The sequence below is a fragment of the Ambystoma mexicanum genome, chromosome 5p, assembly GCF_040938575.1.
Source record: "Ambystoma mexicanum isolate Mex_15411 chromosome 5p, UKY_AmexF1_1, whole genome shotgun sequence".
NCBI classification, from domain to species: Eukaryota; Metazoa; Chordata; class Amphibia; order Caudata; family Ambystomatidae; genus Ambystoma; species Ambystoma mexicanum.
The window spans coordinates 598,013,513-598,041,421 of NC_090930.1; the positions used below are offsets into that span (position 1 = coordinate 598,013,513).

At 43.0% G+C, this 27,909-nt stretch overlaps 1 protein-coding gene across 2 annotated transcripts in view; it reads right to left on the minus strand.

The window, feature by feature from the left end:
• Positions 1–14,015, minus strand: part of LOC138481091 (protocadherin-20-like) — a 310,277-nt gene extending 296,262 nt beyond the window's left edge. For both annotated transcript variants that reach the window (XR_011274190.1, XM_069612995.1), the window contains exon 1: positions 13,923–14,015. The gene's annotated coding sequence lies outside the window, so the exon portion shown is untranslated. The remainder of the gene's footprint in view (positions 1–13,922) is intronic.
• Between the last annotated feature and the right edge of the window lie 13,894 nt (positions 14,016–27,909).

Below are 27,909 nucleotides of genomic sequence, written 5' to 3' on the forward strand. Positions count from 1 at the left end.
CAATACAGTACTTTGCCCTCACTATATCTGCAGACCTATATTTTGCTCGCAGATAAGTTCCCTTAACTCATACGCGTTTTTCGTACACAGATACTGTCACGTTTGGACAATCTGGGATAGGAACCACGATTTACAGTGGGTGTCTCCACCATTTTGAACCAAGAAGACACATTTTACCATTTGAGGTAAGATTTTACCCAATTTTCTCTCACTCATATATGACACCACGCTCTGTATAGAACTCTTACAGATATTTATATGTTGTTACAGGTAAACATTTGTTCCCTCAACGACGCATTGAATGCCCCAAAGATATCTATACCCATGATGGATTATCTTACTTACCCTTACACTGGATACGTTTTTGGTATAATCTAGGCTCCTCTACCAGGGAGTCCCTGTTTTAATGAAGCATCCTATGGGAGCTTTGTGAATTATCATTTTACTTGAGGTCATTGTTCCACTTACCCCTTCCCATTTGTTGTTCATAGATAGAGACCCGGGACCGTCCATTCCATCACACGTCCTGATGAAGGCCTGCCCATAAAGCTGCACTATACAGCTCCTCGAGGCAGAAACACCTCTGTGTCGACGATATCACCATTTGAACAGTGCACATTTGAAGCATTGTTAATATGCTTTTTGTACATATGTCCATTGATGTGGGTTTATGTTTTTTCTTGTGACTGCACAATTGAAATGATCAACCAATAGTAGCAGTTATCTGTTGTTGTTGTTGCATTGAGATCCAGCCTGTCTTACTAGATCATACCTATATGTATTGTTTTTTCTAAATATCTCTGGGTGCTCTATCCCCACCAACATTATCCAGATGTCATTAAATACATTTTGTGAAGAATAATGCAGTAAGAAGTGACTGTTATATTTGCTATAATGTTGGAACTATGTGACCTCTCATCCTGAAGTTTATCCTACCTCACTCTACATGGGTTAATTACTTCCTCCTGACTGCCCTTGTACTCCCTTATTTGCCTGTTATGTACTGATGTAAGTATTTTCTGTACTCTCCCTACCATCCTACCCCCACTTACGTTTCCTCTAGGGCACTGTCTTGAATTTTGAATTGAAAATCAAACTTGGATGTATTCAGCATTTGAATTGACAATCAAACTTGGGTGTATTCTGCATTTTAGTTAAAAATCAAACTTGGGTGTATTCTGCATTTGAATTGAAAATCAAACTTGAGTGTAATCTGCATTTGAATTGAAAATCAAACTTGGGTGTATTCTGCTTTGAATTGAAAATCAAACTTGGGTGTATTCTGCATTTAACTTCGCCCACTGATTGTAATCGCTAGCCCAGTGACTGTTCCATACCACTGTACTTGCATACTCCTCCCCCTGCCTCCTTTCTCTTCCCACTCATGGCACTTTCTGTTTCTCCCATCTATTCCAATTGCTTCTCTATCAACTATCCTTCCCTTCTTACTAAGTCTGGAACGAAGAGTTTTAAAAGGATATCCTGGCCTCCAATCCAGGTCTCCCTATCGCTGACACCTATTCCAGTGCCTCTTCCAGACAGATCCGCACTGAGATCCTCTTTGTCGTTCCTTCACCGGATCTATGGACCCCACATTTGATCTCTGTGCTCTGTCCTGTCTCCTCCTCTCCCATTAATGGTGACATTCGCTAGGAAGTCCTCATGGCTTCCTTTGACTCCTCCAGAGTCATCCTCAATGTCTACCTAAATGGCACTGTCATGGTCCAATGTCCTCAGACCAATCTCATCCTCTTCGATAGGAGGTTCCCTCGCCTCATCAACTTCCTTTCTACTCTGGCTGTCCCCTCCTCTCATTCCTTGGCTACCTTGCCCACTCCTCCTTCCTCCTCTGCCCCACTTCAGGATACCTCTATCCCTCTGCAGGGCGTACCTCTGATTTGTACCCCTCCACGGAAGATCTTTAAGGCTGGCAACCTTCTTCATCATGCCACTCTCAACTCGCTCTATTGGCGAACACTCATCTGACATCTGTCACCCCTTGGAAGAACTTGACCTTGATGTCCTTGTTCTTACTGAGACATGGTTCACGGCTAGCTGTGTCACAAGCTTTGATACTCTCCTCCCTGATGGCTACAAGATCCGCTACGCAACCAGATCCACCAGGCTTGGAGGCGGTGTAGCCCTGATCTTTCCTGAGTGGATTCCTGCCACTATCATTCCCACACAGACCTACTTCTCTTTCAAATGCTTTGTATGCAGGCTCTTTCTCTCACCTACCCACTCTCTTGCTGTTGCTACACTATACCGGCCCCCTGCTTAAGTGACCTCTTTCCTCTCTGATTGGGCTGACCTCTCCTCCTCCTTCCAGGCCACTACCACTCAACTCCTCTTCCTTGGTGACCTTAACATCTACCTTGATTCTCCCTGTCCCTCATCATTGCTTTTTCGATACCCCTGTGACTCCCTCGCTTTCTCTATCCTCCCCTCTGGCACAACGCACTCTGCAGGTCACACACTTGATGTCTTGATCTCTACTAGCCTCCCCCTCTCTATCCCTCTGACTACTTCTCTCTCCTGGAGTGACCAGTGCCTCCTCTCCTTTCATCTCTCACTCTCTTCCCCCCAAGCTAAGCCCACACCAACACTGCCACCCACCTTCTCGGACATTCAACCTATGGAGCGTGTGTCAGTTGAGGCTTTCGCTGCCACATTCTTCCCCCTTCTCCTCCTCTAGCTGACTCACACCCTGACACAGCCCTATCCATTCTCTACTTGTCTCTTTCTGATATGATTGATGCTCTTGCCCCTGTCATGAGGATCCGCTTGAAGTCCAAAGCCAAGTGCAATTCCAGGTTTGACTCAGACATAGCTGCACTTAAACATAAGTGTAGGGTGGCTGAGAGGAATTGGAGGGCTTCTTGTTCATCCTCTGACAAACTGGCCTGTCACCTGCTCCAAAGGCAATACTGATTCTCTGTCCTCAGCAAGAAGAGAGTCCACATTCAAGCCCATGTCTTGGTGGCATCTAACAACTTGGCCGAACTCTTTAAAATCTGCAAGGAGCTGGCCAACCCTGCTGCAGTCTCTACCCCTCCTGTTGCCTCCCAGGCTCTCTGAAATGCCCTTGCCTCTCACTTTATCTCAAAAACCCAGGACCTCCTGACCACGCTTGCTTTGCCTTCCCTTCCCTGCCTCTCTCTGTCTATGCCTGCTGACCCTCCTTCAGCCACCCCCCAATTCCCTTCTCGTTCTTTCCTCATTTTTCCCCCGATGAGGTTGCTAGACAAGTCCGATCTATGAAAACTTTGTCACAACAGGTTCATCCCTTTCCCTCTAAAACCATCAAGGACCACATTGACACCCTTGCTCCAGTCCTTGCTGACTTGTGCAACCACTCTTTTGCCTCTGGATTCTTCCCCTCCCCTCTGAAGCACTCCCTTGTGCACCCTCTTCTCAAGAAACCCACAGCTGATCCTACCTGTCCGGCTAACTATCACCCAATTTCCATTAATCCCTTTCTGGGCAAACGCCTGGAAAAACTGCCCATCTCTCAGCTTAACCTTCATTCTGACTCTGTTGGCTGTCTCCATGACCACCAATATGGCTTCAGAGCTGCCAGAAGCATGGAACCTGCTCTCCTGAACATCTGTGAGGATCTGCTCTCCAACCTTGATGTCTTCACCCTACTCGATCTCTCATCTGCCTTTGACAAGGTCAACCAAACCATCCTGCTCTATGGTCTCCGTGATAACCTCGGTATCACTGATCAGGCTTTGGCCTGGCTGACCTCTTTCCTCTCTGACCGACCCTCCTAGGTCAAAATTGGGTCCTTCCAATCATCTATCCCCCTCTCTACGTGTGGTGTTCCCCAGGGATCTAACCTCTCACCCTGGCTTTTCAACTTATACTTGGCAACTCTCGCCCACTGCATTGCCATTTTCTGTTCAAATTTCCAGTGGTACGCTGACGATACTCAACGTATCTTCAGGCTACCTTCAGCCACCTCCTCTCCTTCTCTCACCTCTAACTGCCTTATTGCCATTCAAGATTGGTGTTCCGCTAACGATCTCTGTCTGAACGCCAGCATGACTGAAATCCTCCTCATCGGGACACTTTCTCCATCCTTTCCCCTCACTCTCTGGCCACCCTCCCTTGGCCCTCCTCCTAACCACACCTGCGAGGGTAAGAACCTCGGGGTCATCTTTGATTCTACACTTCCCTTCTCTGCCCACATCTCTGACGTCTCTAAAAAGTCAAACTTCTTACTGCACCTCCTCAGAGGTACTCTCCCTTTCCTCGCTTTACCCCAGAAGCTCACTGTCTCCCAAGCTCTGGTTCTCTCTAGGTTGGATTATTGTAACAGCCTCTTTCTTAATCTACCTGCCTCTTCTATCCGCCCTCTGCAACTAATCCAGAACAAGACTGCAAGATTTGTCCTTGGCCTCAAGCCCTGGGATCATATCACTCCAGCTCTGAAATCTCTCCATTGGCTCCCAGTGGATACAAGGATTAAATGTAAAACCCTCTGCATTGTCCATAAGGCTTTCTGGGGCCTGGGTCCAAAATATCTTCAGCTATCCCTTCGTAAATACCTCCCCTCTCGAGTTCTTTGCTCCTCCTACTCTAACTCCCTCAGGGTCAGTCGTTTTTCAAAGAAATGAGCTGGGGGTAAATCTCTGTCTTCGGCTGGGGCCACCCTCTGGAACAGCCTCCCTGCCACTCTAAAACTTGAGGAAAACCATCTAGGGTTCCAGAGGCATCTCAAGACCTTCCTCTTTGCTTCTGCATTCGCCCACCCCTCTCCCCTGCTGATCTGCTCTCTCTTGGCACCTTGCATTGGGACATCCTCTGTCCCCTGGTCCGAGGTTCCTGCTCACCCTGCCACCCTACCGCCATACCTCTGGGCCACCCCTTGCACTGGGGTTTGTATCTGTACCCATACAGCCCCCCCTTTTTTCCCTCCTGCACATATCAGACCTACCTGATCTGCTGTCTCAAACCTAGCACTTGCCACTTGACTGCACTACCACTCTGTACCTATTTTATTTTTTATTTATTTTATTATTGTTTATCATGTTTCTCCTTTGCTCTGCACTTTCCACTTTTTCCCTCCCATCCATGCACTTTTCCCCACCGCCTCTCCCATGCACTTGCATGTTCTCAATGTCACTTGGCCTAGTAAGATCGTTGTTTTGTTCTCCCCTGCTCCCCTCCCTTGCCTTGTCGCGCTCAGAAACACCTGTGTATGAGCGTGATATAAATGAAATATTGTATCATATCATATCATACTGTAGTAATGTATTAAAACATTTAAAAGCAAACCAATATATTGCAACTTTGAACTTGAAGGGCCAGCCAATGTAACTGTGCTCTTGGCTTTTATTGAACTGTGACTTAATGTATTCTGCAAAGATGCTCACTCGTGTTATACCTATTTCCATTTGCCATATACAAGTGAAGATTCTCTTACCATACAATTCTTGCTCAGCGCACTAATATCATTTGATTGAACTTGCAAAATTAAAACGGCTCGGTCACAACCGGACAGCTTCTCTAATATAATTGAAACTAGATAAGGCTGACTTTTTTCAATGATAGCTTCATGTATCTGTCATCTAAAAGTTGGAGTATTGACAGACTTATCTTTACTTCTTTGACGTTTTTGAAAATAGAATCAAAACAATGACTTACTCATTCAAATTATATATTAAGAAAGCCCCTATCACATAAACTAATGTTAGAAAAAGGTGGAACTTCTGTGTTTTGGGAAGGAGGTAATTTTTTAGCGATGTGGACATGGTGTCCAGTCCTGTTGATATTTGCTTCGCTGATTTCCATTAAAGACATTTACCGACCTTCCCATTTGGATAATTCATGGATGAAAGATATCTGTGTCAATTTGGTGCCGTCAAGGCATCAGATCTTACTGACCAGTGCCAAAACCAGAGCGCCGGCAGGCAAAAGTCTCATCAATCCCAGGGTTGAAGGTAAGAGTATTCTCTGAATGAGGGAACACTGGGATTTGAGGGAAGTAGAGAGAGAAGCTGAGGAAAAGGATCGACAAGGCTAGAGTTGGTAAATGCATTTATTTGAATTGCTATATGTGATGCTGGAATTGCATTGGAGGGACAGGGCCTCCATGTACTTGTCCTGTACTCCCTTAGCATATGTGTTCTGTATTATTTTCTGCAAGGAGTCCATGTGGGACTCCTGGCAGTGCAGCGCTTCATCGTTTTGGTTGTGGTGAACAGAGACCCTTGGGATTCCTTTATGGCACCCATGGGTGGGGATACAACCCTGCACCCCTAGTGTATGCTTTTGGGCACCTGGGTGTGTCCCACAGAGCAGGGTAAAGGCTGGTGGCAGCTCCATGCTGAATTTGACAGGTGCCCTGAGTATCCTCCATTTTGGGATACCCATACCCTGCCATGGGAATCTGTGGATTCCTGATAGAAGGAAAGATGACCCCTTTGGCCTCTTGGCTTCTATTACCTGTTACCTTTTTTTCACAAAGTCCTGGGAAGCCCTGACTCTGTCCCTTCCCCTGATTGACTGTTGGGTGGAAGACCTAAATGTGGTATTGTGGGGAAGTCCAGGCCAGACCGGCTGAAGCCTTTCCAGTAACTGTATGTTGTGGGTAAAACCTTGGGGTGGGACCTGGGTGAATGGAGTGTGTGACCAATATGCATTCCATGTTATCAGTGTCTGGTTTCTGTGTGTGTGAGGCAAAATGAATGAGACAGCCCTGCCCGATACTGACATGAATGCAGTGTTGTGTGCTGAAAGGCTGGGTGCTTGCCCCAATCCACATTCCTTGTTATGGGTGCCTGGGTGGAAGTGAATGGCCCAAATGCACTGTGAGCCTAATTGGCTGCCTGTTTGCATTAATGCACTCTGCCTAATTGGCAGACTGAGCTTGGCTGACCAGGGTGAATGATGGACGGATGTGTATACCTGGGGACCTCTCACTTCTCAATTTGTTCAGAAGCTGAGGTTGAAACTTGCAGCTGCTTATCCTGAAGCCCAGCTGGAAAAACAACAAAATCTAAACGCTGTTGAGTCTGTCAAAGACCGATCCAAAAGAGGACCTGGATAGGAGACCTGTCCCCGAGCTACGAGGGAACATCATGCAGAAGCTGATCTTCATCGAGACACCCTGGAAGCCAGTCCTGAAAGGCTGTTGACCAGAGACAGGTTTTGCTGAGAAAGCTTGTAGTAAAGCACCAGGACATCGAGGCAGTCGAAGTCCGTCGTCGTTGGCCGTGGTTTGCAGCACCACTATGCCAGGACAAGCAGCATCAGGTGGCTTTTCATAGCGGGGATGACTTGAGAATATCCTGCCCCTCCTGTTTCTCTTGGTCTGGGGCTCTCCCTACTCCTTTTTTAAAAATACCTGCAAAGCTTCCAGACCAACTCATGGCAACCTCTAACCAGCCACTGTTGTTCCAAGTCCGGCACTACCCCTCTAATGAGAATTGGCCGATCATGGCCGATTCCCACACTTGGTAAGACAGATACCCTCAATCCACAAGTCAGAAGTGATCACAGCATCAGCTTCATGGCAGGTCAGAAGTTCTTGCACTCTTCATTGTGGTGTCTAATCTCAGTATTCGTGAAACTGCCAATTACAATCCCTTGGTGCATTCAGGACTACAATCTGAATAGCTGCTTTTGCCCTGGCGTGAACATTTAGAAAACCGTCCCATTCCCAAGGTAAGGCCTACATATGTAGCCTGTATGGTGCTTCACATAATGCTTTGTAAGCAGTCAACTCCTGGTGAACTGGTGTGCTATAGTGTTTTATTTTGCAGTTAGTAGTGCAAGTGGATTTAGATCATGTGACTTCTGCCTGACCTACATGTCAATCACTGTTAATTTGTTGGTCTCTGCTTGTTTGGCCACTCTTTTTCCATATTTAAGCTTGCTTTCTTTTGTAGTAGGTAATCTGGAGCAAGTGGATCTAGGTCACGTGACGTTTGCGGTAGCAACCTGTCAAATACCTACTATAATGTTGCTGTCTTCTTGAATTGCATCTCTTTCTCCTCTACTTAAACAGTCTTCCGGCCTCTTTTCTTTTTCAGTTGTTTAACTGGTGCAATTGCTCCTGGTCATATGGCTTAAAACCCACCCAGCTACCAATCACTGATAAGCTGTTTGTGCCTTCTTGTTTTTGCCACTGTGTTCTTTTACCTTCCAGACTATTTTCTTTTGCCGTATTCAGTTAGTTCGTAGAATTGCATCTGGTCATGTGACCTCTCCCTAACCCCCACCTGTCAACCACTGCTAACTGCTGGCGCATACCTGTTTTGAAGATCCTATCCTCCCTACAGCCATGCAGCCTCTTTTGTTTTGTCATTGGTGATTCTGTGCTCTGACCCACTCACCTGTCAATTACTGCTAATCTGTTTATACCTTCTTGTTTTTCTGTTCGTTTCTCTCTATTTTACCAGACGACCAGGCTCTTTTATTTTGCAAGTGTATCTTGGTCATGTGAACTCACCCCCTGGAAATCACCAAAAGTGTTTTCATCCACGTGGGGTCCCAGAAAAAGAATGTATTTGGATCTTCAATTTGGCTTCACCAGAATGAATGTAGGTTTCTATGCCTGAAACAAAATTCAAGTGTTCTGTCTGAACATCTGTGTGGTCTCTCAAAAATAGAATGTACGTGAATCTTCACTTTGGATTCAGCGGGATGAATGTGTAGTTCCCTGCCTGAAACCAAATTCACGTTTTCTGCCTTCATATTCAAGTGATCTTGCATTAAAAGACTGTAGGTGCATCTTCACTTTGGCTACACCACGATGAACCTGTCTGAAACAAAATGCATGTATTGTACCTGCACATCTATGCGGTCTCTCTGAAAACGAATGCCCATGCCTGATTCCGCCTTCACTTCACTGCAGGGAATATGTGGCTGTGTAAACTCTATCCTACACATGGTAGAGGTGCCTCAGAAAAAATATAAGCATGCATGCCATGCTTTCCGTCCTTTTCCGTCACGCAAGACATGTTAACACATCAGCATTGTACATGACCGGATTAGGTGTCCTACGTAAATAGCAAATACTCATCAATTCACTGACCATTCATTTTTCAAAGTGCATGTTTTGTACACAGGATTACCATTACAATGTCAGGGCACGCCTTTCGTACAAGGGATGATACTCAAAAGTGTTTTGACTTTGCTTCCAGGGATGAGATTTGCTGGGACCTACTTTGTCTATGCATTCCTAAATAAATAGCTCAGCTGGAACATGAGTTTCTTTCTGGCCCTTGGAAAATCAGCTGTTTGTGTTTCTAAGTGAAGCTAGTCATAGAGGAGTTTCTATGCCTCTCAGAAAAAAAAGTAATTAGAACATTTGTACTTTTAAAATGAATACCAATAATAATATTGCCATGTATTACAGTGTTTAGAGATGGGAGGAATGCAGCATAATGGGCTGTATAAACTGGGGAATGTAAGCTTGGACTAAAGAAACCAAATAACACAAGGGAATGATTGAGCCTGGCTCAGATGGCCCTGCCATGTGGCATAATGGTATTTTTTAAGGTGTGCCACCCTAGCGCCACTCCATTCCCATGCTGTGGTCCCTGACAGCACAGCATGGCAAATGCTGTAGACCTAGAAGAAAAAGTTCCAGTACACCTGACGGTCCCTGCGGCGTTCGTTGTGGGATGGGGAACGTCCATGCCTGCTGTTGCTGTTGGCCTTCAATAATATGGGAGGAAGGTACTGCTTCTGCTAACGCTACAGAGGCAAAAACATGGAAGCAGTGTTTCCTGCGAAGGCGCCTCAGCCTGCTCAAGGTCGTGGTGGAAAAAGACCCCCATGGGGTCTTTTTCCACCACCTCCTCAAAAAGACTGCGCACCATGGGTGACGCCAGGTATGGACTTGGGAGGACTAAAGTCCTCACAATTTGAAGCAGCAATGTCACTCTGCTTTGGTCCAACCCGGGCTCAGACAGCAAGAACCTGTTAAATGTCCCACCTCACAGAGCAGTTTATTTACTCACTTTTAACGATTGAAAGTAAGCAAACGCATCACTCTCTGAGATGAGAAAAGTGTCATTAACGTGACTGTGGCAGCAGAAAACGAATAGAGTCAGAGGACAAGCGTCTGCTCAGGGGATATCAATAGACCCCCTTTGTTGAAATGTGGAAGTTAAAGGCTTAACTGCTGGGCTCAGTTTTTAGATGGCTCACACCTCTAATAATTAGCATTGACTACATAGCCTGTGAGTTGCAGAGGCATAGATATGGTAGGACCTGAGCGGTCCAGAGCTAAACAGTTAAGAAAACAAGCTTTGGCAATGTCAACAGTTTGGGCATTTGTGTTGGCATGGGAAAGGCATTTTGCAGGCACTGCCATAGTGGTATTAACTGGGCATTGACGGTAGCCAGCGCAAACTGGTGTGAGTACCTGGGCATCTAATAACAGTGCCTGGCAAATCCCTAATACTTGTACACAAGGCAAAACGGTTGGCTTTGCCTATGTTTTTTTTTTTTTAACAGGTCTTCAGTGAAGTACACGCACAGTGCTAATAAATCGAGTGGCTGAAGGAAGACGCAGATAAGACATTTGTATTACACCAGAATTGTGTTTACAACTCCAATTAAGTCATTAACTATCAGAAGACTGCTTTGAAAAACTTTGGCAGGCACTTTGAGTGCAAAGTTTGATGGTACGGCTTGATTAAACAAAGCAGAAAGAGTTCCCAAGAGGAGCTGTTTTGGGAAGAGGGGGACATGAACTGGGTGGGTTGGCCATAGGGATTAGCATGGCTATGGGCAGTGAATGGGTCAGCAAACAACCAAACACCTTCAAACTGTGTGCACCATCTCATATGCTATTTCTCCCTATCTGTGCTCTAATGAAATAGTTTCAGTTCATAGGTGGCACTGACACCTAACAGCCCAAACTAAAAAAAAAAAAAATGTTTTTTGCATGCGAGGTTTGTATGCATGTATGTGTGCATGCATGCAAGAGAGTGTGTAAGGTTGTGTATGTTTATATGGAGGGGATGTCTGCCAGTGCACACATATGAATAAATGCAGTGGGAATGGTGTACGTGGGTGCTAGAGTGCCTGTGAATGACAGTGCAGTGTGAAAGTTCTGGGCTCTCAGGAGATAGGCTGTATGGGTGCAAGACTTGTGGGAGAATGTGTGTGAATGTGTGTGTATATATGTGTGCGTGTGCATCTGTATATATTTGAATTTGTGTGTGTGTTATCTCTATGTGCATAGGTGTGTGAGTGTATCTGTACATGTGTGTATATGTGTATGGGGCCTGTGGAGGGGCATTGAAGCAAGAACGTTTTCTCACAGGATCATGGCTAGTTTTTCTGGCATTTTCTGTGCAAAGCAAAAGCAACTTGAGGGTTATTATGTGAAGTAGGGGTTGGAGCAGGGGGGTACAACAATGGGGCTGGCTGGAAATGTTGTACTAGTATTAAGAGCAACGTCAATATGTTGAGTGTTCATACATGGGGAGGGCACGTTTCCTTACTGTGGCATGGTATTTTATTTACTGGTGTTAAGGTCAAAGAGGAACAACATTGACAAAATAAGTGTCCTTATGGGGGGCATGACATTTATACTGGCGTGTTCTTATATTTGTATAATGATATGATATTTTTATAGCGCTTTCGCCAAAGCACTGTACAGAGAACATACCTACAAGCAATGGTCACTGAACCAAATGATACTCATTTATCAACCTCGGCCAGATGAAAGGCTGAGTTGTGCTTGTCAGGATTTGAATGTGTGACCTGCAGATCACACTCAGATCGCAACAGCGAGCTCTCAACCCACTGAACGATTTCACCGGTTAGCCAGCAAAGACATGTTTTCTTACTGTGCCATGAATTATTTTCTTTTAACTGGCATTAAGGCAAAGCCAAAAGGAGTATGTGCTCAAGGGGGGATACTTGCATATATTGGCAGAGCTAGAATGAACATGTTTTGTTATAGAATCATTATTGCCATGAAGGGGAAAACAAACATGAATATGTTCTTACGTGGGAATACTGGCATATATACGTGCACCAGAATGGACATGTGTGGGCAAAATCAATATGAAAATGTGTTTTTACACTGGTAGAGTACTGGCATATAGCGGTCAAAAGCATTGTAAACATGCTTTGGAAAATGCTCTGGTACTTTGTTCATGACTTGAAATATAAAGGACTTTTTTCATGTCTTACCCTACAAAAACAATTAAAAACTGTGTGGGTTGCTACCTAATACATCAGAGAACATGTACTGTAAAATGCACTGTTTTAACCCATTATTTCTCAAATATTTTCTGAGGGAGAACCCCCTGGACTCATTTGATTCATTTGCGCTCCCTCACTAGGCTCGGTCACTTTTGCACATTTGACTGGGGGTAGAGGATGAGCCCTACTAAATTAGTTGCAGGCCCCACTTGTTACACAATCCTGTATATGCCTCTGGTGATTTGGAATGAAAGATGCATATATTATCCCGAAGAATGGCGTAATATCTACTCAGCCTCCTTGTCTCCAGGGGGATGAAGGTGGGTGGTCAATAGCACAATAGATGTAATGGCCCCTCTTCACTACCAGCTTTAAAAATTGCCATGCATCTCCCCCTACCCCCAAAATGTTGAGGTGGACTCCCCCCTGCTGCACAACACTTAGTCTGCCTTCTTATAAGGTGGCTCCCCCGGTGCATCGAAAATATCCCCATGCTCCAGAGCTAGACTACCGCTCCACCCCCACCACTGCAATACTGTCTGAAGCTAGAGCATGTATCGCATGTGCTGCTACAACACACATCAAGAAGTAGGATACGCTGCATGATTTCACCTCACAGTGCTAACCATTTCTCAATTGTTACAAAGTCTGAGTGATTGTTCAATTTTCCAAGTTGACAATGCAGTTTTGATAGTGAAAAGGGTTTCTGTGAAAAATAGCTGTTTTTATTTTATAAATGAATTCTTAAAACGGCCTAACATCACCTCCAGATGCATGCCTTTGTACAGATGCATGCATTGTGTGCTGCTGCAGTCTAACACGGAATTTTCTTAAAGCATTCATTTTAGGTTTCACAACAATTATATGTGAAAGGCTAATGTTTTTTTTTTTTTTTTTTTTTTTTTTATCAGCACAGTATCAGCCCTGGCATGTCTTTAGTTCCAAAATGGCGGGTTGCGCACTAATCAGTTTAAAATGCAAAACATATAAAGAAGAGAGCCGCCCAGATTTGCATCGTCCTCGTGACAATACGTTTATAAACGTGTCATAATTGCTTTAACTACAGAAGCTAGCCCGTAAATGTTGTTATTTAACTAAAATGAATATTACTTTACTTCTAATAATACATGCTTAGCTTCAGCAATATTACATTTAAATGTTAAATGCGCGCACCGTCACCAACGGAGTTGGTCCCCAGGCGCTAAAAGATATTTGGAAAGTCATACGTATGCATTTTAATTCGCCTGTCTTGCAAATTATAACATGCCTTACAGTCAGAGTGTTCGCTTTTGGTGTTCATGATTAATAAGTGATTAAAGCTGTGTTTAAACTCGAATTCCTTGCCACAGTCTGCATGCTTTTCCAAAGTTAATATCGAAACGTCTTTTGTTTTTTTTTGTTTTTTTTTGTGTAAGGCTGGATCCAGTGCTGAACTTTGCAATCATTTACAATACATCACACATACAAGTTACTTTGTTCATTTGTTGAAAGTACTCTGCGGCATTATAGTGGTTTGAAAACTTTATATTAAAAAAAAAAAAGATTTTTGTTGACACTAATAGGAGGGATTCAAAATTCTTAATCAGAGCTTCTAGGAAGTCTGGCATTTGCAGTCACAAACGCGTGCAACGGAAATACAAAATCAAATTGAATACGTGTATAAATAAGGAGTCTTAACATATTAATATTGCTAGGCAGTCCCTTGACAATTCAATTTTAAACAAGGGATAGCATAAACGTACCTGTTTTTTGCCATTTGAAAACCCTTTGAAAACAATGTCTGCCTCAGTCCGGCCGCGAGGTTTCAAGTCCGACTACATTGACGTGCCTCGCCTCACAACTGGAGACCGCAGTGCAGAGTTCGTAATAGTGAAAGGGTTCTAGCCCAAAGGCAAGGGTGGGTGTGCCCGTTTCATTTGTTCGCAATGACAATCGGTATAACGTGGCATGTACGAGATCAAACACATCCATACCCAATCGCAAGGAACATTTCGAAATAAAACGCTGAGGAAAAGTGTAGAGCTTTGTTCATTATTAGGAAAAAGGTCACATAGTGTTGCCTCCGTTTGCATTTTACATTTGTAAAAAATATGAAAGTGCGTCGCGCAAACATGTTGAGTTTTGACAACTTGGAATTGCCCAAAAGCCACTCCGTTCACAGTGCTGGACAATACATGTCTATTTACATATAACCTTACACACTACTATAGCTGTTTTTAAATGCGTATGTGTTAATGCATGCATATATTCTGATGAGTTCACCGTGCCAGAGAAACAATATTGAGATCATCTACAGCTCCAGATGTCACGTGAGTATAAATACGTGATCAGTTGCGCAATTAAGCAGTGTACCACGAACAAAAACCTATTTCTAGAACCCCAGCCTCTGTGATTTCAGTCGAATGCGGCCCAGCTGTATTCGTATTTACCCTTGCCTTTTGTGGAAGGCTTTATGAGCAAACGAACATCGCATCACAAAGCTTCATTCAAGGGTAGGTTTGCTGTTCCTCTTTTTAAATGAACCATCGAGGCAAATATAGGCGTTTGATGTATTTGTCAAGGCTTTATTGAATGTCGATTCTACACGTCACTGCTTGCTTTTCTGCCTGTTGCGAACTGTTCTAGAATAACGATGAATGAAGAGTCAACATGGCCTTGTTTTAAAAGAAAGCAAAGGTAAGCCCTGAACAAAAAGCTACATGTGAAAGATGAGAATTCTTTTCATTTTAAAAAGAACGTTACGAGCTCCACAAACATGCTCTTTTCTGGCCTTTATACTACTTAGTGTTTCTTATTTATTTTTTTTGTACTTCTGAGGCTGTCAACAGAGTTGGAATGTGTGCTTAGTTGCCCAGTCACTGAAGAAGGGTGCTATAAATAAGTTCATCAGCCGTCGAACAGTATTAAAAGAAAATTATGACTGGTTTCGACTTTCTTTATATTTGAAGCATGGAAGAAAATCCATCAAAGCCAAAGAGTCAGGCGTCACACGCTTTAGCTGTTCGATATACTTTTTGCGAACAAAGTGAAGAGGCAGAAAGAAACCTGTTCTATTAACAAAGCGCCCGCCTCGGGCAGGTAATAGCCAAAAGAATCGGGATCTGAAAGTGTGCAACCTACTTCAAACAACTTCGGGCCTTATTCACAAAGCGTTCTTCAATGAGAAAGGCCCGTTGAAAAACAAGCTGTAAATCAGTCCTTAAGTGTGTTTAAACCACTATTGGTTCCATGAGCAATCTTAGAAAATGAGGCTTTGCTGAAACTGTAAAATGGCCAAAACCTATTCTGAATACAACAATGAAGTCCAGTAAAGAGATTGTGACCACAGCCCAAAGTGGGAACACAGTATCCTAAATGTACAAAAGAGAAATTAAGCCACAAATAGCTCACTCTAGATAGATGCTAAAAATATTCAACATACACTACTGTCTATAATCTTCAAACACCGAAATAGAAATAAAATACCACCTCACCTGGAAAATCTACACACAGAATAACACATTTTTGAAAGCTACTCTTGGAAGAAGAACGCTTAGTAGAAATCAGCATAAATGAACATCTGAATCGAACCTTGTAGACAGTGGGGGGGGGCATAAACTCATCTCAAAAAAGGAATAAACTATAAAAGACTTAATACATGGTTTCTACCACTGATAGATGTTAGCAACAATGGCACAAATGGAATTTAGCTGGGGCTGAAAAACAGTAAGGTTGTTCTGTGTGCGTTCCTTAATTTCACTTTGCAGGTACTTCTGTGCCTTTTCCAGAGTCTGGTTGCTGTGATTCCACCATGTGTTAGGGCCCAGAGCTGCTTTTTTGTTCCGAGCAGACCCCCTCTCCCTTACCCCTTTGGGGTAAAATATAGCCCCTGGATGCCAGAAATAAAGAGGGCAGAGCGATTTGTGAAGTCCCATTGAAGTCTACAGCCAGCACAGAAATGGTGATGTCATACATGAGGCCCATTGAACCAAAAACAGGCCTAAACCTCAAAGGAAAGAAAGTGGCCTTAAATCCCAAAAGTGCAAAGATACACGCAATGCATTTCAGCAAGGACAATAAAGACATGTGGCTAACAATGCTGTTTTACTAAATCCATGGAAAGCTACACGTTTTTTTTTTTACTTAAAGAGACAGATAACAGTGTCTGCATTATCTTCAATGTCATAGCACAGTGTGATCCCGAAATCTCAAGTGAAACCCAAGTTTATAGCATTTATTGTTCCTCACCCTAAATGACAGCACACAGAGAGAAGTGCGTACTTGGTTTCAAGGTGAACATGGTATTTTCATATACCTGCCATTTACATCTGGACAATCTAGAAGTGATACACATGTTGTTTGCAACTGTGAGATTAAAAAAGTGCATGACACGTGGATATAAGGCAGAGATGCCGTGTAAAATGTGTTATGTAAAATGCATTGTGAGTCAAATTCCTTTTCTTGCAGGATGACACTTGTAGCCAGGCTTTTTTCCTGAAATGAAACTTTCGGTTTATAGTGACATTTTCGAACGTCACATTTTCGAAATGCCATTTTTTCGACACCAAAATACCCCAAAAAAAATAATTTGAATGTTTTTTATTTTATTTTATTCTTTAAATGGGGGTTCCCCTCCAACACCCTGTTTTTATTTTTATAGACACTGTTTTTTACTAATGAAACAAAAATAAAACATAAAATCAAAATAAAAAATAGGATTTTTTTTCTCAGCATTTTTGTGTAAAAAATATGGCATTTCGAAAAAATGTGTTTTCGAAAATTTAACTGGATACCAAAACTTTCATCTCAAAGACCTTTCCTATGCTGGTCCCGGAGAGGGAGGTCTGGTTGTCAATAATCAATCATGTCCATTGCTTAAAAAAATAAAAATAAATACACTGCCCTGGTGGAAATAAATAATGCCATGAATGTTCTTTCAGCAGAAGTGACCTTGAGTTCACAACTCCCATAAAATGTGTATTAAAGCTGCAGCCAGGACCATTACAAGGCCAAGAAGGGATAGGCTTAAATAAACATGAGCCAGCATCCGTGGGGAACAGAGTGAGCGAGGCATGTGAGGCTGGAGTTAAGTTGATTGAAAAATACATTTTATTGCAAAAAAAGGGCAGAGCATTTGCTACAAGGCTCATTCCATGCTTTTATTAAAGGGGAGAGTAATCTCCTTTGAACCATATCAAAACGAATTTTGGATGATAAACATAATTAAAGTTATTAAGGACAATTCGATTTGGGCCTTCCCATGATTCTGAGAGTTTTGAAAGCTGGTGTGAGGGTGAAGGACCACATTAACATGGGAACTATGAAGTATCATATTTTTCACTGATGCAGCGCCTGAGTAAAAGACAAAAATATGTATCTCTGCACAGGAAGGGCATGCCAACTTCAGATTAGTGTCATCTGATTTGCCTTAAAATGTAGTTCTTAAAAATATATCCATACATATAAAGATTTGAAAAATAAGGGTATTTGCCATGTAGTTAGATTTTCAGAGTTTATACATGCCAAACCGACATGTCGGTTTGGGATCGAAAAGCTTTCTCCTCCCTCAGATGTCCTAACACAAACCCCTTATCTCCTTGTCCTTTTAGCACACAGTTGGGAGGTGGGTAGAGAAAACCAAACAATCCCCTCCATGGGAATCATAATATTAAGTTTGTGATATCATTTGCCCTGTAAGTAAACCAGTTTGTACCAGAACTGGACTTTTCCATTTTATCCCGGGAGGTAACCTACTGCTGGACTCCTGCGAGAAACACCCAAGCAGAGAGGCCCCAAATCTTGCATAGGAGACAGAGACAAGGAGACATAGAAGCTGACTGGGACCCCTTGGAGCAGCCAGAGGGGACTCTCCTTGACTGACACCCATGCTGCCCCAATGGTGCCCTGCGGTTCCCTGATGCCCATTACAAGACCTCTCCTGTAAGTACAACTATCCCATAAGCCATCAATTTTGTAGGCCCTGCATTTTTTTCAAGTATGGTTCTAGTTATTTCCCCATAGCAAAATACTATATTTGTCTGTGTAGAACCTTAGCATATTTAATTAAAGTAAATCAATTAATTTCCCTATAGAAATCACAGGATGTGTTATGTGAGCATTTTAAACTAACAAGCTCATCCTAGGGTATTTTGAGCCGGTTTAGAAATAAAGATTTGATTGACTATTTGTAAGAAAACGCCTGACTTCGGTACAGAATGGGGGCAGGCCTGAATCCAAAACAAATTATCCAAAAACCCTGTTTCCAAGTGTGTGTAGAAGGTGCAAAACGAAATTCCCCATTGATCCCGTTCATTTAAAATCAGAAGTGTGAAGCCTTGCATTTCTTTTGCATGTGTGGTGGAAAAAAAATAATTGCCATGTTGTTCCCATTGTGCTCTGAACCAAACCACAATGCCCTGCCTGTTCTTTTTAGGAGTGGCAAAACAAATGCTCCCATTGTTTTTCTTTCCCTCATCTTCCACCTGTAGTAATAAGTGAAAAACGATTTTTCCCCTTGAACCACTTTTCAAAAGAGTGCATTTCTATCAGAATTCAAAAACATTTTCCCATTGTGTTCCCACTCTCTGCCACTGGCCTTCAATTCAGAGGGGTCATGTTTGGAGGGTGGGGGTTGCTGGGAGAAAAAATATTATAACCAAATCAACAATCACTTTGTGTTTCTAATTGTTCTTTTTCTGTATTCGTGGGTGATTTGAAAAGAAAGCTGCGGGAAATTGTGACCGCATATCTCAGTATTATCTCTGTGTTGGTGCCATTACAGAAGTCATTTTTGGACTGGTGTTGCCACAGCATTGGTAGCTGAGGTTAGTCTGTCAGATTTGGTTTAAATAAATGAATAAATGTATGTTCTGATTACACACCGGCCTGGTTCCTAGTACATTTTGGCAGTGGGTATTTGTTGGGGTTGGGTGCAAGACGGGGAGGAAGCCTTACAAAAACTGAATTTGAATAAAAGTGCTTTGTTGTTTTCCACCTTGATTGGGGGGAAAGGGAACTCCCTGAGTTGAGTATGGCCGCGTAATAAAACTTGGCACCCTGAGTGCTTGTGATTGGCCTTCACAGGCCTTTTAAGACCTCCTCCCTTGGCACCCCCATGCCCGTGCAGCCGCATGGCAAAAGGCAGTTCCCGAAGAAGCAGCTCCAGTACTTTTCTGCCTGTGTTCACCTGGGAAGCCTGCAGCCATCAACCAGCAGTGGCTGATAAGGTAATCGTGTTGTAGGTAGGAATTAAAGCCATCACTGCATCCCATTAACTACCCCACCTCTCTCATTACTTAGTAGCCTACTTCCCCAGCATTCAGCCTATTCATGCTTATCAGCCACAGTCAGCATGTTACCTACTTTTATGGGGCAGTCCTTTCGGTCTAACTCCTATCTGTAGGGTGATCATACCTGGCACAATGCCAATAGCTTGCAGTTTGGGCAGTTTAAAGGCGATAGAACTGTGGAGTTTGGAATGTGTCACATCTAGATTGAATTGTGGAGTTTAGCATGTGCTACATCTAGATAGAATTGTCTAGATTAGCATGTGCCACATATAGATAGAATTGTGCAGATGAGCATGTGTCACATTTAGATGGCATTATTGACAAAACTGGGGATTGATCAGAGTTTTCATTCATGACAGTGCAGTATCAGCAGACTATTCATCTGAGTGTAATTGCATTGCAGTGGCTGGAAAGTTGTGTTGCATTATGAAGGCACCATTCAGACCTGTACCCTGGGTTTCAGGGTGGTATGTAGATAAATTAGAGTTGAGTTGAGTTGTCATTGTAAGTACAAACTAAGTAGGAACTGGGTTGAGATTTTGCCCTTGCATAGAGAGCATATTAGGTGCAGAACACATTTCAGAATGAGCACCGTAGAAGTCAATATGGACAGGAAGCACCTTCTAAACACATTCTTTATTAAAGGTAAATTAAAGGTAAATGGGTAGAACAGGAGCATGAAATGTGGCAAACTAGAAGGATGTAGGAGGTTACCTCTGCATATGTTGATATGCGGCAGGATAATGGGCTGCTACATCAGGCCATGACAGGAAGAAAGATACCAGGATAGCGTAGCATCTGTGAGAAACCAGTCTGAGCTTGTGGATCAAGCACAGAGAAAGTTGAAACAATTAGAGGAAAAAACGCAACAGAATCAAAATCCAGAGTTAAAATTTCAAAACATTATTCAGCAGCTAAAAGAGGAGTTAGTGACACAGCAGCAAGCAAATTTAGAGTGCGAGGCTCTGTTTTCTGCGCTGAAAGGGGAGTACCAAGAAGGTGTAGAAAATCTCAGCACAAGTCAACAAAAATGAACTGAGCAGGTTGTTCACAATAGAGCCTGTTTAGAGGACATTTTGGCATTTTAAACAACTGAAAGCTGAAAAAAGCCAGCTAGTCAGTAGGGATGACAACTCTCAGGGTGAATTCAATCAGATGCGCCAAGACCTGAACACACTGTGAAACAACAGAGAGAGTAGGTCAGGGAAGAGAATAGCAAATTGTGTCAGGAGAAAAGGGCCCTCTTTCAAAAAGTGCATCAGTTAAGGACAGACATGGAGAATAGTGAGTTATGTTCTCAGGAACTGACTGACATGAGGATAGAAAATGATGAATGGAACATGTGAGGCAAGACATAGAGCAGGGAACACAGGCCAAACATGCACAAAGGGAGGAGATTAGTCTCCTGCAAAAGAAAAGGTCTGAATATGCCCAGACAATACAAGCCTCACAGAAGGAAAATGTGTCCCTTTTTGAGGAGAACAAGGGACACAGTGACCGGGTATTGGAAAAAAATAAAGTGCTAGATGCTACTCAAGCACTGGTATCAGAGTTGAAAACTCAGACCTCTATATATCACCAAGGGATAGGGGCTGAGAAAAACAAATCAGAGAGATTGAAAAAGGAAACAGACAAATATAAACAGGCTTTGAGGCACCCAAAAAGTTAGAGTATGGAAAGGCACCCTCTGATCAGAGTGATGACCTCTTTACCAGGGACCTAAAGCCAACTCACCACCTTATATGCACATGATGCTGCTAACTTCATACCTGCCAGTTTTCAAGAATGGCAAAACATGAGGTAGCTGGACTCAACCAGGCCCAGTCTAACTGAGCCAGAAGGCCAGTCCTTATCAGATATTGACAGGTATTCATCTCTACCCTGATTTAAAAATACCCTAGCATATACTTCTGACCAGGAGGGTTCCTATGATGAAAGGATCACAGAGTTAGACTGGCAGAAACTAAAGTTACAAAGGGACCACTTGGTCTGCTTTGCAGACAGAAAAGAAGTAGAGTCCAGGCCCCAAAAGAGTATTTAAAAAAAATCACACATTCAGGGAGGTGGTGGGAATTCTCCACCATACCCGGAAGGGATGGGGAAGATGAGTACTTCCCTGTTCAAAAAGGGAAGTGACCCTGGGAGCCCACAGCACCACAGGGGAGAATAAACCAGATCCGGTCATTCCGGGAGCGATTCCCAGTCATATAGAGGTAGGGAGTGCCTAGAAGTCAGGGAGTGGTAGGGAGAATTCTCCAGAATGGCTAATTACCACAACTGAACCTCGGGTGAAGCCCTGCTGCAGGTCCTAATCTTCATACTCCAATAACAGGGAAGATCTGCAAGGAATCTTCACCCCTTGAGCTGGTGGGAAAAAACAGTTACCAAACTGCTCGCCAGGCCCCACTTCCCTGGTCAAATTTGCTGTACAGACATAAAGTCAACCGGTTAGCCAGGTGGAACAGACCCTGCTTGTGTTTTAATGAGCGCACCTTTTATTTGTTGCTTTGCTCTGCTGCTGGTTTCTTCCCTGGGCAGTGCAGGACCCTCCAGTCTTCCTACTTCAGTCCGACAGTCGCTTCAGGAACCGTGAGCCTGCAGAACCTGTCAGGAACGTCTGCCTCAGCTACAGCCTTCTTCTCCATTTAAGGTACTGTTCAAATTCTGTTGTTCGTTTTGTCCAGTCACGGTGAAAGTGTGTGAAACCTTTCCCCATTATGAGGTATGAGGGCTTGTCCTTCTCCATTCTTTAAACTAACTTTTCTGCAAACCAACTTCATTCTGAACTCTTGGCAAAGACTTAACCGCAAACTACCCTGAACTGTGTGATCTTGAGCAAAGAATTTGGTCCAGGCCCCTTTAATTTGATATCCTCACTGCAGTTCCTTTTTCTAGATTGCCCTGATTACTAACTTGTTGGTGCTGCTCAAACCTTGTCTAACTTTGTCTTTTCCTCAATTTTAAATTGCTGGAGTGCCATTTTGCTCACACTTCATTTTGAGCCTAACTTGTCCAGAATCTATTGGGTTTGGTGTAGTTTATTAAGAGTGTTATTTTTCAAATGCTTGTGTTTAGTGAAATGTTTTAGAACTGTTGTGTAAATAAATGTATATTCTTTTACTCAGAAACCTTGACTGAATGTTTGTTTGAATCATAGTAATTGCTGTCCTTTGTGTAACTATTGATACTGCTCACTTACTCTTGAGATAAGTCCGGCTGCTCAGCCATCGCTACCACTTTACTGTGTAGTACAGGCTTGTACCAAAAGTGAATGTGTACAGTCACTTGTAGTCCTAATTGTGTGTGGTGTTCCCAAAGTGTACTGCATATAACTCTGCCTAACACTGATGTACAGCAGTGAGGCTCAAGTATAGTGATCACACTTAAAGTGTTGCTATTACCTTGGATGAACTAACCACAAGGCTAAACATCACTATAAAGCAATGTGAATCATGTCTGATATGGAAAGCTACAGTCAGGAGACCCTCCTAGTTACACTGTGGATTATCTAAAAAATCTCTGTAGAGAAAGGAATCTCTCTGTCAAAGGCAAACAGTCTCAAATGATTGAAAGGTTATTAGAGAAACAAAGGGGATGATTCATGGAATTATTAGTGCCGAAAAACTGCGATTTGTATGCCATTCTGCCCGCAAATACCTGTTTAACAAATGGCAGAATGGCACACAAATCCCCATTTTTTGGTGCACATAATTCCATGAATCAAAATGAAAGTCTAGAGGGTGGGTCTGAAATACCTGACCCCTCAGCCAATGTGGAAAATAATGAGAATGATAATGTGGCTATTATTGATGAGTTAGAAGAGGCACAGGTGTCTCATAATGAAGGTCTCACTGCTCCTTTACCTGCTCAGCAACCTCAACCTTTGTCCAATGGGACCCCTACCGGTCCTTCACGTAGTCCTGAATTCATTGCTCTAGAAAAGATGAGGCTTGAATTGGAATTTAAAAGTTAAAATGCTCAAACTGAACAAAAACATCAAGAACTTAAACTCAGAGAAATGGAGATTAACCATGCATTAGAAATGAAAGGGTTGTCTGTTGAAAATGCTTCTCTCCCAGAGTCTTCTAGATCTTCCAGTCCTAAGAGACCCTGTATGCCTAAAGAAATTGTGGGTATGAATGTGGTTAAGCTTGATATTTTAGATTGGTTGGCAATGTTTCAATATAACCATGGGATTCAAGGTCTTACATGGAATCAGTTGCTTCCCTGGCTCTTCTCTAGGCTACCCACTGTTGCATCTGATGTTGTGATGGAGTTGAGGGAGGTGAATAGTATGGATTATGAGTGTGTGAAGCTAGGTTTAACAGCTAGATTTTTTAAAGACCCCTTCCCAGTACTTTAAGAGGTTTAGGACCTTCAAAAAACGTGATGGTACCCCTTGGGCTACCTAGGTATGTGAATGTTTGACAAATTTAGATGGTTGGGTAAGGGTTACAGAGTAAACATTTATGAAGGTATTAGGAATCTTGTTATGTTGGAGACAATTTATGATGCCTGCTCTCCTGAGCTCAGACATCACTTGGCTGATTCAAATGAGATAGATCCCAAGAAGTTAGCTAAGGCTTCTGACTTGTGGTTTGCCAACAGGGCTACTCACAAGGATTCTGGGGCAATTCAGAAGAAGGAAGAGGAAAAACAGCCAAAGAAAGATAACAAGGAGAATTTTAATACCTCCAATCCAAAAGAGGGCCACAAACAGTAACATAAGGGTAAACCATAAGGGAAACCAAATCAGGCTAGTGCACCTTCTGGAACCAAACCAGATGGAGGTCAGAACAAACCCCCATTCCTCAAAACATTTGGGAAATGTTATGTTTGTGGGTCAACTGACTATGTGAAAGGGGATCCCAGATGAAGGGTAAATCTTTAGGGGTCCACACTGTCTCCTTAGCTTTCTCCCCAGAGGAAGAAGTCCCTATGGTAAGTGGAAACCTTCACCTATTGGCCCATGAGCCCATGTGAGCCTCAGCTAGTGTTTCTTTAGTGTCCCTGGGCTTGTGGGAACAACAGAACGTAGATCTCTAAAATTCTATCCCAGATAATACTAAAGAATATTATAAAGATAGTGTTCTTGTAAATGGCCAGGAGACTCCTGCCATCAGAGACACTGGAGCCAGCATAACTGTGGTGGATGAATCATTTTTCAAGGTGGAGGATGTTGCTAAGACACCCAAACACCTCACCAAGTTAACAGGAGGCCCTGTGCAAATGCTTCCCAAGTTACCAGCTCTCATCCAGTGTAATGAAATGACTGTCAAAATACCTGTTAGTGTGCAGAGTGAAGTTCCTGGGAGAGTCCTGTTGGGTAATGACCTGAAAACCTTTGGAGTTGTGTCTAGCACCGCCGAGGGAGAGGATCTTAAGAGGCTCTCCAGAGGAGTTGATAGAGGAAACTATCATTCCCACTCCACAAGCATTGCTTACTGCTATTTCTGGAAAGAATGAGGCAAAGGGGAAACCCAAGACCTCAAGGAAAAAGTCAGACAGCACCCCTGTGCTACCAACAAGGGCATCCCCAAGATTGTCCAAAGTCACACCTGTGACTCCTCCACCTGCTGAGGCATAGTGTGAGGTACAACCATGAGTGGTTGATCCAGTTTCTGAAGAGTCAGAGCTGGAGGAAGACACTGTTTTGGTTGGAGATCTTGACCCTGTTGACCATCCCGAGCTGTAGTCTTTACTGGCAGAAGGTGGATCCTACAGGGCAAACTTCAGCAGAGGACAAAGGGAGTGTCCTACTCTCGAAGGTCTTCAACAACAGGCTGATTTTCAACTTGATGGGCGAGAAGTTTGAAAGAAAGCATAGGTTAAGCTGGGAAGATGGCCTCTTCTACAGTGAACCAACTGAGTCTATCCCTGGGGACTACAAAAGAATTGTAGTGCACCTTGCCAACAGACTCCAGTTCCTACAGTTGGCCCATGAGATACCTTTGGCTGGTCATTTGAGTTTCAAAAAGACCAAGGAAGGGCTCTCCTTATACTTCTACTGGCCTAAGATGGGTTCAGAAGTTGACAAATTCTGTAGAAGCTGTCACACTTGCCAAACCTCTGGCAAGAGTGGAGCTAAGAATGTGGCACCCTTGGTGCCTCTCCCATTGGTGGGAGTTCCTTTTGAGAGGGTAGGCATTGACATTGTTGGTCCCCTTGAACCTCCCACATCTTCAGGGAACAGGTTTATCCTGGTTGTAGTAGACCATGCTACAAGATACCCAGAAGCAATACCCATGAGGTCTGTTACGGCTCAGGCTGTGGCTAAGGCTCTATTTTGTATTTTACCAGAGTAGGGTTTCCTAAGGAAGTGATATCTGACAGGGTATCCAATATTATGTTCCACTACATGCAAGCCATGTGGAAGAACTGTGGTGTCACTTACAAGTTTTCTACAGTCTATCATCCACAGACAAAAGGACTGGTAGAGAGGTTTAATAGAACTATGAAAAGCATGATAGGTGCTCTTAAAAGAAAGTGGGACCTTCTACGGCCATGTCTTGTCTTTGTTTATAGAGAAGTCCCTCAGGAGGGAGTTGGATACAGTCCCTTTGAACTTCTTTAGTGCCATCCAGTCAGAGGTCCATTGGCCCTGATTAGGGAGGGGTTGGAGAGTGTTCCTTCCCCCAAGCCAGTCAGAGTGACTGGCTACGTGATAGGTCTCCATAGGAGAATGTCACACATGATGGTAGAAACTAATGATAACTTAAAAGCAGGTTAAGCTCTGGTCAAACATTGGCATGACCAGAAGGCCAGCATGGTTGTGTTTACTCAAGACCAGGTGTATTAGTTATGGTGCCAACAAAGCTGAGGGCCTTGCAGGACAAATGGATAGGACCCTTCATGGTTGTGGGCAAGCAAACCTGGAGAGGTAAACTATTTGGTGGACTTAGGCAGACCTAAGGAGGCTCCCAGAGTCTTTCACACCAACCACTTGAAGGCATATGTCTCGAGACCATAAGTTGGATCATTGAAAAGATATCACATGACCAGGGTCACGGATTTGAAACCGCTTGTGTTCGTCCGCAAGACTGAAGCAGCCCTCGATAGCAGAAGTAAGTGACTATCCCACACGACATGGACCTATTACACTTTTGTAGCGAAGAGAGCAACATCTCCCTTCTATTATTCTAATATGTGGCGCATGTACATTATATCATTCACAGAACACCCAAAACGATATGCGGCTGTGATGCATTTTTCGCCACTCCTGCACCAAAATAAAAAGCACCCTTCGGATGCAAGTCTGGTCCAAGTGACTATCGTTTAATAAGCGAGAGCACCAGCTGAAGGTAATACTTTATACTTCCGCTTTAGATCAAAGTACCGAGTGGGGATTACTGGTGCACACCGTGACCTGTGCCTATGCCCTGTTCTCTGTTCCCCTTACAGTTTGCCATGGCCCGTACTAGTCCAGCAGAACGTGCCCTCACGGGCTCACCTGACGCTCGAAATAGAGATACTGCCTAAACTATGTAGAGCGCCTTTTTGAAGAAATTTGAAGGTACTATTGCAACCACAGCTTATGAACAAATACAATGCACAAGTAACATTAAGTGTATTGTCCTTATGAGGCTTTGATGATTTTGAAGTTTATAAACAAGCCGTGGATTTACATCAAAAAAATAAAAATGTCAACTAGTCAAGTTAAAAATACAAAATAGACAATGAGAAATAAGGTACATCAGAACAACATAAAGTGATATATATAATATTAATTATTAATATATCTAGGTTGCAAGCTTTAATAAGCCTGAAAGGTCTGGGAATATTAGGAAAAATGTGGCAACGTTACCATAGCCATCTGTTACACAGCTAGTTTTTAATACATTTTTTTGTATTTTTTTATTTTTTTGTATGTTTATGTAGATATATTGGTAAACACCAAACATTCCTTGTGAAAAACACAACATCTGGGTCAAGCTGTTGTTCATGTGTCCTGATGAAAGCCTTATTTGGTTCAGCAGATGTCCAGTGTACAACAGCAATCATTGAACATGCGGCGACTGTACCCGTCTAAGGCTGGAAACAGAAGTTACCCCTGTCGACACGTCCCCCATATGGGTTTATGTTAAGACACATTCCCTATTGTTTTTTTTTTAAAAAGTATTAGAAAACAATGTTCATGAAAAAAAGTCACTCTTTTCTTACTAACATCACCTCATAAGAACAATTGTTTTGATTTCAAATTTTGATAAAAGTGAATAGACACATTTGGATCACCCTGGAATATCTTGTTTCAAACAGTATTGTTATTTGTTGAAAATATTTTTTTAAGAATTGGACCTACCTTTGTCCTTTTTTAGCATACACTTGATGAATAAATTTTATTATATTTTTCGAATACTAGCTTTTGTGTACATCTTGTTATATTGGTTTTGATACAAGATGTTAGTTATGGTTGCCCCATGTCAGTCCAAAGGACCAGCCCGTAAGTGTGACACCATTAGGT